Raw genomic sequence first — 11452 nt, forward strand, 5'->3', positions numbered from 1 at the left:
GCCCAGCATGTGTGTGTGTATGTGTGTGTGTGTACATCTTCTTTATCTATTCATTAGGTGATGGACATTTGGGCTTTTTTCATAATTTGGTTATCGTTGATAATGCTGCTATAAACATCAGGGTGCATGTGCCCCTTTGAAACAGTATTTTTGTATCCTTTGGGTGAATTTGATGTGTTCAACAGAAGAAAAGAAGGCCAGCATAACAGATAAAATGAGTCATTAATGAGGAGGGTAGAAGGCAGATGAAACAAAGTACTGTGTCCAGTTTCGAGGCTGGTTTCAAACATGGCAAAATGAAATGTCATCCAAGAGTGAAGACCATATATTGGTCATATGTCTATGTGCAATTATTTTATTTGTCCTACATCTAAATATTGCTGATGCAGCTACGTAACCAATGTCCTTAGTTGAAGCTGAATGTCACTGCATTTTTTTAAGGTTATTAAATAATTGGGCTCTACAGAAGTCTCAGGAAGGCCCAAGCAGCTTGAGACTGAGACTGCTTGCCCTCAGTGTTAGCTAGATAAGTATCATTCAGAATATCATTGTGACAGAGCTTCATCCTGAACTCTTGCATGTATTTCTACTGAATGGCAGTCAGAATTGGAGACTCCCTTGAACTTGAGGCCCAGAACAAAAGGCCCTGACCAGTGGGTCTGCCGCATGCGGTTTTGCAGGTAGTTCGCATACAACTCAGGGAACATGGTAGGTTACAACCCAGCCCAAGTTCCACTAATGCAGCTGTAAGCCGCACCACACCGTGTCCACCAAAGGAGGTTCTTTTTCTAATTTGCAAAAAGTCCCCATATGACCTAGCTTTGGCCCATCCCAACTCCCCCCTCCCCTTTCTGGTTTTTATAACTATTATAATTTGTTTATATACCACTTTCTAATTTTCACAAGGCTTTAAACTTACCCTCTTGTCACACAGGGCAATCTTCTTACCCTGATTTTATAAACGAAGGCTCAGCGAGACCATTGGTTGGTCCAAGGTTTTTCCCTGAGAGTGGCAGAATTGCCCCTAAGTCACAGATCTTCAGCTGGGATCTCACTCTAAACCTTGCTCCTCAAGTGGGATTATAGGGTGAGAACCACAGTGCTGGCTGAACTGACGCACCAGGACCTGTGTTTCATTTTTGTTGTTGTTGTTTGTTTTAAGATTTTATTTTTAAGTAGTCCCTATGCCCAACACGGGGCTCAAACACACAACCCTGAGAGCAAGAACTGCATGGTCTACCGATGAGCCAGGTGCCCCATCTCCAGGGCCTTTCTAACCACAGAATGTGCTTCTCCATCCTTTCACTTTTCACACTCACTTTTTTGCTGGGCCAGCACTCCTCGCTCTTCTTCTCCTTGTCTTTGAAGATGGAACAGCTGCTATGACCACTAAAAGTGGCTATTTTATTTCAAAAGACAATTATCAATTTTTTAACTTCACATGAACCTTATATTCTCACAATTTTTTCATGGTATAGAAGGGAAATGTGTTAAAGAAAGCAGCATAAAGACGACCTAATGGATTCAGATGTTCTTCTCTAAATAACTTGTTCTGGTGTCTATAACTAGGGAACCATTGCAGGGCATACCAGGTGACAGTGTTTTCCCAATGGGTTTCAATCTCTTTGACAACCTCACACTCTTCTTTCTATGCCAGGATTCTTTTTGTTGAGACCTCAAGAACACAGGTTTGACTTCTCTCCAACGCATCCTAAACTCTTCCTAGGTCAGAGTCCGAGGAAACACCCTTCATCTTTTCTTGGGTTATGATCTCTCCCTTTGCCAGAAGGCAGGAACTGTCTCACTTTACTTATCTCCCAAATACTTTGTTAATGTAGAAGACAGAATAATATTAATGTATGTATATGGAGACTGAAACAGGTGAGTGAGAATGTATTCACCTGCTGACTACAAAGAATAAAGACAGTGCAGCGCATTTTGAATAAAATAGAATTTATTCAATTTGACCATCTATTAAACTGAGGTTGTCTCTGTGCTTTTATGTTAAAATAGCCTGGGTTTTTGTTTGTTTGCTTCTTTGTTCATTTTTTTAAGATTTATTTACTTATTTTAGAGGGGGAAGGAAGGGCACAGGGAAAGACAGTCTCAAGCAGACTCCATGCTGAGCATGGAGCCTGACTCAGGGCTCAAGTCTCATGACCCTGAGATCGTGACCTGAGCCAAAATCAAGATCCAGATGTTCAACCAGCTGAGCCACCCAAGCCCCTCTAAAATAGCCTGCTTTTGAAAATGATGATGGTAACAGAAAGTTCTTTGTTTTGTTTTGTTTTGGCTTTTTAAAAAATGTCCTGACTTGGCAAAGTAAGGTCACAAAGCCATGAATGGGAGCTATTGTCCTAAGGTCTGTGATACAGGGGGAACAAATCCTCACTGCGGAAGATATTTCCATTTTCCTCTCATGTGTGTTTCACTCTATGGCCAGGACTGGCTCAGCAATTCTCAATCCATAATGGAAGCAACCTGCTTTGCAAAAGTGTTGTTTGCCATTATTCTGAGAATAGAGCCTGGAGAGAACTTATGTACCTATCAAAAAGGAAATGGCTAAATATACCATAGGACAAGGGATATCATACAGCAGTTAAAAGATGAGGCAGATGTAAATGTATGACAGTTAAAGCTCTCCCTAACCAAGTATTTTATGAAAGAAAGACTGTATTCATTATCTAGTGTATTAGTCTGGGATCTCCAGAGAAATGGAACCAATAAATGTGTATCTATCTACCTACCTATCTATATACACATAATGATAGAGACAGAGATTTATCGTAAGGACTCGTCTCATGCAACTATGGAGGTCCAAGATCTGCTGTTGGCAAACTAATGAAAAAATAACAATTTTTCAAAATCATTGGAATTTCTCTTATTGATAGGAGACTGTGAATTTATTACAAGGAAAAGACAGAACCAATTCATAATGGGTATACACTCTTATTAATTGATTTATACAGAAGTTAAGCCCTTTGGAAAATATATATGTATTTTTGCTAACTTGGGACATCCTCATTATCACCCCTTTGCCGTTACAGGGCAGAGGCAGCAGTTTGCCCTTTACCACTGAGCCCTGGCTAGAACAAGCCCTTCCTTAATCCCCCCCACCAGAGCTAAGATATGTTGGCAAGGGAAGCTTAGTACAGGCAGTCACTCCTTATTCGTTTCTATCAAAGAAGCCCTCCCCAGTGGGACCCTGCCTTGACTGCCTCTCCGTTCGGCCCCCATTTATCTTGATGTCTCAAGATCCACATCATACTCCCAACAAGAACTTAAAAGAGAAAAAAGTTCTTCTCTAGTACTTGTACCTCCTCCATCCTTAAATTTTGCAAACCAATAATTTGTAATTACTAGTCAAGTGGATGATCTCCAGTAGAATTGTTTCCCTTCAAAAGAATCACCACCCAAACGGGGCTTTGGTTATTCTAAGCTCCACCCCCCTCTTACCCCTCAGGATAATGATGACACAGTGGCATCATTGCCTGAGAATGACTCAGGACATTCTGAGTTATGGAATCTTAGTGAGCATATCCACAATCCACTCTGCTAAACTGAACTAAGTCCAAGTCATTTCTTCAAAGTCCCAGAGATAGATCAGGTATGACTATCTCTCCTACAGCTTTAGAGCTCCTAATTGGAGCTCTGCTCCTAATTCTCTGTGTGTTACTCCACAAAGAAGAACACATATATACACATCTCCAACAATAAAAACCAAACAGAATAAAATCTAAATCCAAATCTGGAAAATAATCCATTCTCCTGTGGAAGACACAAGTCTGCATGGTCTTGCTTTGCTAAAATACCAGTCTTTGGCAAGACACATCAGTTTTTCATTACAAAATAAAACATTTGGCTTAGCTTCTCAATCTAAACATCTCCATTCCGGTAGCCTCAGTTTCCCTCAGGCAATACTTTTGTGTCTCTAGAAGTGAGGAACATTCCAAAACAACACACACAAAGACAAAGCGAAGTCTCCTCTTCCACTGAAGATTACTGTTTCAGTAGCCCATTTGTGGACTACTGAAAGCTTATAAAGATTAGGGTACAATGTCAATACACTGTGTGTGGGCGCCTGGGTGGCTCAGTTGGTTGAGCGACTGCCTTCAGCTCGGGTCATGGTCCCGGAGTCCTGGGATCGAGTCCCACATCGGGCTCCCAGCTCCATGGGGAGTCTGCTTCTCCCTCTGACCTCCCCTCTTGTGGTCTCGCTCTCAAAATAAATAAATAAAAATCTTTAAAAAAAAATACACTGTGTGTGTGTGTGTGTGCGTGCGCACACGTGTGTGTACCATATTGCAATCTGTGGGGTGATACCTGATAATGTGTGAATATCCCATTGCCCAATAATCCTCAAGAATCTTACACCCAGTAATTTCAGCATCCGTTAAATTTCTACCCTTGCAAAGCTTAGGTCTTCCTTGTCATTTCTTGTTTTGTGTATTTTCTCTCTGTTTCCTCTCCTGATTAGGTTAGCTGGTAGTATGTCTATTTATTTTTTGCCTAGAACTATTTTGTTTCCTTTTCCCAACGATTTATTTATTAGTTCTGTAATTTTTTTCTTTTCCAATAATTAATTTCTGCTTTTTAATCTTTATTATTTTCTTCCTGCTTTCTTTGGTTCTTTTACTCTTCACTTTCTAGGCTTGGAATTGAAAGTTTAGTTCATTTATTTCCATTTTCCTGTACTTTAATAATAAAATTTTTTTTAAAGATTTTATTTATTTATCTGACAGACGGAGATCACAAGTAGGCAGAGAGAGAGGCAGAGAGAGAAGGGGGAGCAGGCTCCCTGCTGAGCAGAGAGCCCGATGCAGGACCCTGGGATCATGACCTGAGCTGAAGGCAGAGGCTTTAACCCACTGAGCCACCCAGGCACCCCCAGAATTTTACTTCTCTTAAAAAGCAATTCATCCATTACTTTTTTCTAGTACTTGCATTATTTCCTCTGTGTGTGTGTCTACCTCAGCCAAAACATTATTTTTTAAGAAATAAATCATTGTGGATCCAGTGAAGTGCCCTGGGCACCCTGGTCTCTGTCTCTTTATCCCATCCCCAAAAGAAATCACTGAGCTAATTTTGGCATTTATCACTTTTGTGCTTTAGTTATATATGTTTGCCATACATGTATATTGACAGCTATGGCTTTCACATCTGTAAAATATATTCATAAACAGCACCTTTCTGGAACTTGCTTTCTTTGATCAATATTATATTTTTGAAATTTATCCAAGAACAGAAATATAGTTCTAATCCATCCATTTTTACTTACATAAAATTTTTCTTAAGAAAATACTGCATTTATTTATCAGGCTCCCATTTGTATATTTTCAGTTTGTTTCAAATTCCTCTCAGTATAAGACAGCTGTCATAAACATTCTTACAGATGTCTTCTTGATCACATGTGCAAGGGTTTCTCCACGGAAGACACCTGAGTGCAGTTGGTGGCTTACAGGACAGGTACATCTTCAATCTTGCTAGAGAGGTGGTACAACTTGCTAGAGAAGTGATACACAATACCTTCACCAGCAGTGATGATATACTGACAACACGGTATTACTGGACTTTAAAATTTCTGGGGGGTATGGAAGTATATCTCATTGTAGCTTTAATTTGCATTGCCTTGGTTCCTAGGAAAATGTGCATCTTTTCAAACACTTATTGACCATACAGATTTCCTCTTCAGTGATTTGCCTCTTCATATCTTTTGTTAGTTTTTCTCCTGGTCTTGCAGGGCAGTCTTCATGGGCATGGGATTCATGCACTTAGAAGTGTGCTTTGTTTAATGCTCTGCTGTTGCTATCCTGAATTTCTTAATAATTTAACAAGGGTCCCTGCATTTTCATTTTGCACTGGGCTCCACAAATTATATAGCTGGTCCGGAAGTTGAGCCGTGTTTGAAATGAGTTTTGAAGGATGAAAAGGGATTTGAATAGATTTGCACTGTTCAACATGGTGGCCACTTAGCTACATGTGGCTACTTAAAATTAAGTAAAATTTAAAAATGCAATTCTTCAGTCTCATTAGCTACATTTCAAGTGCTCAATAGGTACAAGTGATTAGTGTCCACAGTATTAAAAAACAGACAGCATGTTTATCATTATAGAAAGTTCTATTGGACATTGCAGATCTAGATTCTTCTGCTTGAGGTGTGGCCCACCCACTAGCAGTATCCTATCACCAATCAGTCTGTTAAAGTGTAGAATTTCATACTCCATCCAGGGACTTACTGAATCAGACTCTGCTTGTAACAAGACACCAACACCCCCCACCCACACTCCCGGCGATTCTCATGCATATTCAAGTTTGAGAAATACTACTACAGAAAGCACGGACCTTGGGTGAGGTAGGGAGGTGAGTTTCCAGAGTGGAGGGATTCAGAGAGTAAAACTACATTCTGAGGGTACAGTGGGTGCAAAGACAAGTGCATGAAAATGTACTCACGGTAGGGACCAGAAAAGGAGGAACTTGGAGGCTGAGAGAGATTGTGAAGAGCTTTATAGCCCTTTGGATTATGCCCTTCAGGGAACTACTGACCAATTTAAAACAAAAGTGCTTGAAAAGATTTGGGTTTGAGGAAGACTGCTCAATGTGAAAGACCAGACAGGCAACCCGGAAGTCAGGGGAGCGGATAGAGAGCTTGGACATAAACCCAGGTGTGAGATAAAGCTTTCTAGGGAGCAGGTGACGGATCAGAAGGGCCATAGTCTCAGAGAGAGAGAGAATCCACAGGATCTTGGTGACTGACTGGACCTGTAGAGTTAAGGGAGAAAAAGAAAGAACTGAAGGTCAAACTTGTGTGACTGACAAATGGGGCTGCTTTTAAACAAATCAGGTATCCAGAGAATAAAAAGATTTTATGAGGCTGACTTGGACATGTTAAATTTGAGGTATTCTGGGACATCTGTCCACTGGTTTTCTCACCTGCCAAATGAAGACAGTGATAGCATCCATCGCACAGGAATGGTACATTAACTATCAGCTGATACGGTATATGTGAATACACTTTGTTAATGCTCAAGTCATAAGACATGTCATCTAGTATCAGCCCTGCATGTATCCACAGTCTGATGGAAGGACACAGAGGAGAGACTGAAATACTGCCTGCCTTTGCACAAAAGCAGCACCATCCATCTAGTTCAGTAAGACAGGAGACACTGGAGAAAAATGCTGAAGAGAATGAAAAATGTGGACAGTCAAGTAAGAAATATAAGATAACAAATCATCAATTAGAAAGCCACCCCAGCTGCTTCTAAACATAATAAATTGTCAAAGCTTTCCATCAAATAGAAGACAGAGTTAAATGAGATTTGGGAGAAAACGCATATTAAGAAATTCAACCGAGCAATTAGTAGCAGCATTTACCGTAGATTAGAAACCCTCTCTGGAATCATTCTGCCTTGGAACATACCCAGCATATACTACAAACTGTTGTTATGTTTCGATTTTCATCTGCAGACAAATTTAAAGTTAAAAGTCTTTAAAGGTTTGTTGTTGTTACGTTTCGATTTTCATCTGCAGACAAATTTAAAGTTAAAAGTCTTTAAAGGTGATTGCTAGCTCAAACTTATCATTAAGCAGACTGCTTCCTAACTCTTGACTATGTGTTTGGAAAACGTCTAGGAACATCTGATTGGTTAGACGGGATCTGGGTATGAAATATAATTCTTTGACGCATGCTACTAGAATGTATAGGTAGTACTGGGATTCTTAAATTTGTTTTTCTTTTGTGAGGTAAGCAAATAATCAGACTTTAAGCTTCGTAAAACTATTCAGTTAAATTCGATACGTATCTGTGGAAGATATATCACAGTGGGCAGGTGGGAGGGTATGATCACTTCTCCCAGGGAGTGGATAATCTCAAGGCAGGGGCACTTCTAAACAAGTACTGAGGAAAGTGAGTCAGTGCGCACAGAATCAGAAACAGGATGGTAAGTATAATGGCATCATAAAGTGTGAGGGATTCTTTCCATCTAATCAAATCTCTCAACCTTCCTGCTAGCTTACAGGAAACGCAGGAGTAAAGGATAGAGTAAGACAATAAGCTCCCATCAGAGATCATAAATTTGAAGTTTTATGACTCAATCTGAAATGATCCAAATAAGGCTCTCAGAGCCAGTCTAATGTCAAGGTCATCATCCGCCCTTGATCTTCCTTGGTGGGGCACACAGAGGAAATCTGCCATTTAGTTCAGCTAGCTGCGGCCACAGTATCTGCAGCAACTCCCATAGAGAGTGAGAGCCTATTTGCCAAGACCTTGAAGGCATGGTGGCCTCTGGATTTCCTCTGATTTACAGAATGTGACATAGGTGACCTTGTTGATTCCCCAGGCTATGCTTTAACAAGACTGACACCCTCCACCTGCATAGATGCTGCCATTTTGCTGATCCCTGCTACAGCTGAACATAACTATGTAAGCCCAAACAAAACCACAAAGGAACCAACCAACCAACTCTCAGAATCATGAGAAATATCAAACGTGTATTTTTTTAAAAGATTTTATTTATTTATTTGACAGACATAGATCACAAGTAGCAGAGAGGCAGGCAGAGAGAGAGGAAAGGAAGCAGGCTCCCTGCTAAGCAGAGAGCCCAATGCCGGGCTCGATCCCAGGACCCTGGGATCATGACCTGAGCCAAAGGCAGAGGCTTTAACCCACTGAGCCATCCCGGCACCTCTCAAACGTATTTTTAATATGTGGGAAAGTTCATTCTACTGCAGTGGATAACTGAATCACAAGCTGCTAAATGCTACACAATGAACAAAGAGACTGCCTCAAAGGAAATAATCTCTTAAAGGTTTTGGACCTTTTCTTCTCACTTGTTTAATTTAGGTGGATTTCTTATCCCAATCTGGCTGTCCACGGCTCTGTTTTGCATTCAGGAAGATTTTGGCAGCTACAAGCACACATACATACTAGTTATTCATGGGACATTCAAAACATTTTAAAAATAAGTATTGGAGGGCTCCTGGCTAGCTCAGTGAGCAGAGCCTGTGACTCTTGATCCAGGGGTTATGAGTTCGAGCCCCTCATTGGGTGTAGAGATTACTTAAAAAATTAAAAAAAAAAAAACAAACCACGTACTAAACTGTAACTTTTCTAAAATAAAAACACAAAATTTGTAAGATATATTATCAATGTCCTACAGCATACTTCCAGATACAGAGGTCTTTTCCTCCCCTAGATTTACCTATCTGCAATGCAGCCTGCCTACTTTTGTTATCAACGGGACTTCCTTTACTTAGTGAGGTAAACTGTTAGCCGGAGGTGGGGTGAAAATGACAAAGGATTAGCTAGCAGTAATCACTTTACCCTTTGCAAAGGGCACAGCCACCTGCCAGGGCTGTAACCAGGAAAAGAATCACAACAATGATTTAGATCTGAATATTCATTTAGCCTGAATTTCCACTACTACTATCTAGAGTTTTGTTGTACACCCATTTTATTTATTTTTTTAAGATTTTATTTATTTATTTGACAGACAGCGATTATAAGTAGACAGAGAGGCAGGCAGAGGGGAGGGGGAAGCAGGCTCACTGCTGAGCAGAGAGCCTGATGCGGGGCTCCATCAGGACCCTGAAATCATGACCTGAGCTGAAGGCAGAGGCTTTAACCCACTAAGCCACCCAGGTGCCCCTGTACACCCATTTTAACTCCTATATTCACCTATATTATTTTCAAAGAACCTTCAAGTTATTACAAATGATTTTTAAATGCATGTTTCACTCCTTTATTCTTTCCCTTTTGCAGACAAAGGGAAGCAGCAGTATGATTAGGAAGCAGCAGCAGGTGAACCAAGAAATCTGTAAACAAAAAGAAATGGTGGGCCATATTTACAGTTGATGCAAATGTGTGGGTCACAATTGGGGATGGGCAGTTATGACTAGGCTCAAAGTCAATAGATGACCCAGACCCACTAGATTTTGAACAAAGGACTAATATGATCAATAGTACACATCTAAATTTGCATTTGGCCTAGAGCAGTGTGGTAGCTCCTTTCCAAATATTTCCCTCCTCTCCCACAGAGGGCCTGATCTCCTGGTGATCATGCCCTTGTCTGATCTCCTCCATTTGAATCCTGAATAGTCCGACACTTGCTTTTGACCAATACGATATGACAAAAATGATGCTACATCACTTACAAGGCTCACTTCTGCTTAGCAGCTTCTGATCTTGGGGCTTTCGGTATGCGCACTCTGATGAAATTCAGATCAACTGTTAGGGGCAAGAGCAGACGATAATTAGCTGGTGCAAATGAAAATTCACTGATACAACCCAGTGACTCAGACCAACTTACTAAAAATTGTCCTCTTTTGAGAAGTGGGGATATGGGCTGTTTAGAACTCTCCATTTGTGCACTAGATGATGCCCTTGGAGAGTTCTCTTGTGGAAGTTGAGGCGGCCATTGTTATATAGAGTAAACTTGACATAACTCTTGCCCAGCACAGCTGATAAGCTTAAAATGGATGAGCTCACATCCATAGATATTTATATGAGCCAGAGACCAGAAGACCACAGGCAGAGATAACGCACAGCATTACATACTCCTGATTCATTTCTGCTATTAGAACAGAGCTGGTAGTATACATCAGGTATGCCCAGGTAAACATAGGACACTCCTGGATCTTACAAAATCATCTTAAAACATGCATCACAAGACTTGTAGAAAAACTCACTGTAAACAGAATTAACACAAGAACTGTAAAGTGGCCCAAATTCTGAAGAGACCAGAGTTTCGCTGTTCTTTGAATAAAGCTAGAATTTAATTCACTAAAGCATCTATTACAAGGTGATCTGCAGTAGGAGGTACCAGAATGAACCAGATGATTACCCTACCCACCCAGGTAAATGGATTTTTAACCTGTGTTCTCCTCACAGGAATCTAAGATATTTTCTTACAAGGAGTTCCAAAGTCTCCATTGTCTAGTTTATCTATTAACCACAAAAGGGAAAGTAGACTTTATAAAGGACTATACGGAGAAATCTGGAGGACAATTCAGATTGCAGTTATTAATACTGGGGCAACCTAATATTATACATTTAAAGGTTAATATTATGTGTTTAATATTTAATACTATGTTCTTCTGGATGGGAAACAATATGAAGAGCACCTCTTAAAGTCTGAAAGATTCTTGACATATAACCAAACCTCTTGATCCTTCTTCTACTTTACAGTAAATGGGGAAGCTAGAGAAGAGGTTGAATGATATCAGGAGGAATAAAAGGCCCGGTAACTGTCTTAGGCTCTCCAAAAAGTTACTGCCACGAATACAAAAACGTGGGGGGAGGTTGTTCTGCATTAAAAGAGAGGAGCATAAGAAATGCAATGCATGAATCCTCGTTGGACTATCCTTCTACCAAACCAGTATAGAAAACATCTTTTGACAATCAGAGAAATTTGCGTATGGGCTAGATATCCGGTAAAATTATCATGTTACTAAGTTT

General features: G+C 40.4%; 1 protein-coding gene across 1 annotated transcript in view; it reads right to left on the reverse strand.

Annotated features, from left to right (window-relative positions):
* NMD3 (NMD3 ribosome export adaptor) overlaps positions 1-11452 on the reverse strand; it is a 123605-nt gene that overhangs the window by 111039 nt on the left and 1114 nt on the right. Inside the window, exon 2 of the mRNA XM_046002882.1 lies at positions 10150-10222. The gene's annotated coding sequence lies outside the window, so the exon portion shown is untranslated. The remainder of the gene's footprint in view (positions 1-10149; positions 10223-11452) is intronic.

This window comes from Meles meles, chromosome 4, assembly GCF_922984935.1.
Source record: "Meles meles chromosome 4, mMelMel3.1 paternal haplotype, whole genome shotgun sequence".
In the NCBI taxonomy this organism is placed as follows: Eukaryota; Metazoa; Chordata; class Mammalia; order Carnivora; family Mustelidae; genus Meles; species Meles meles.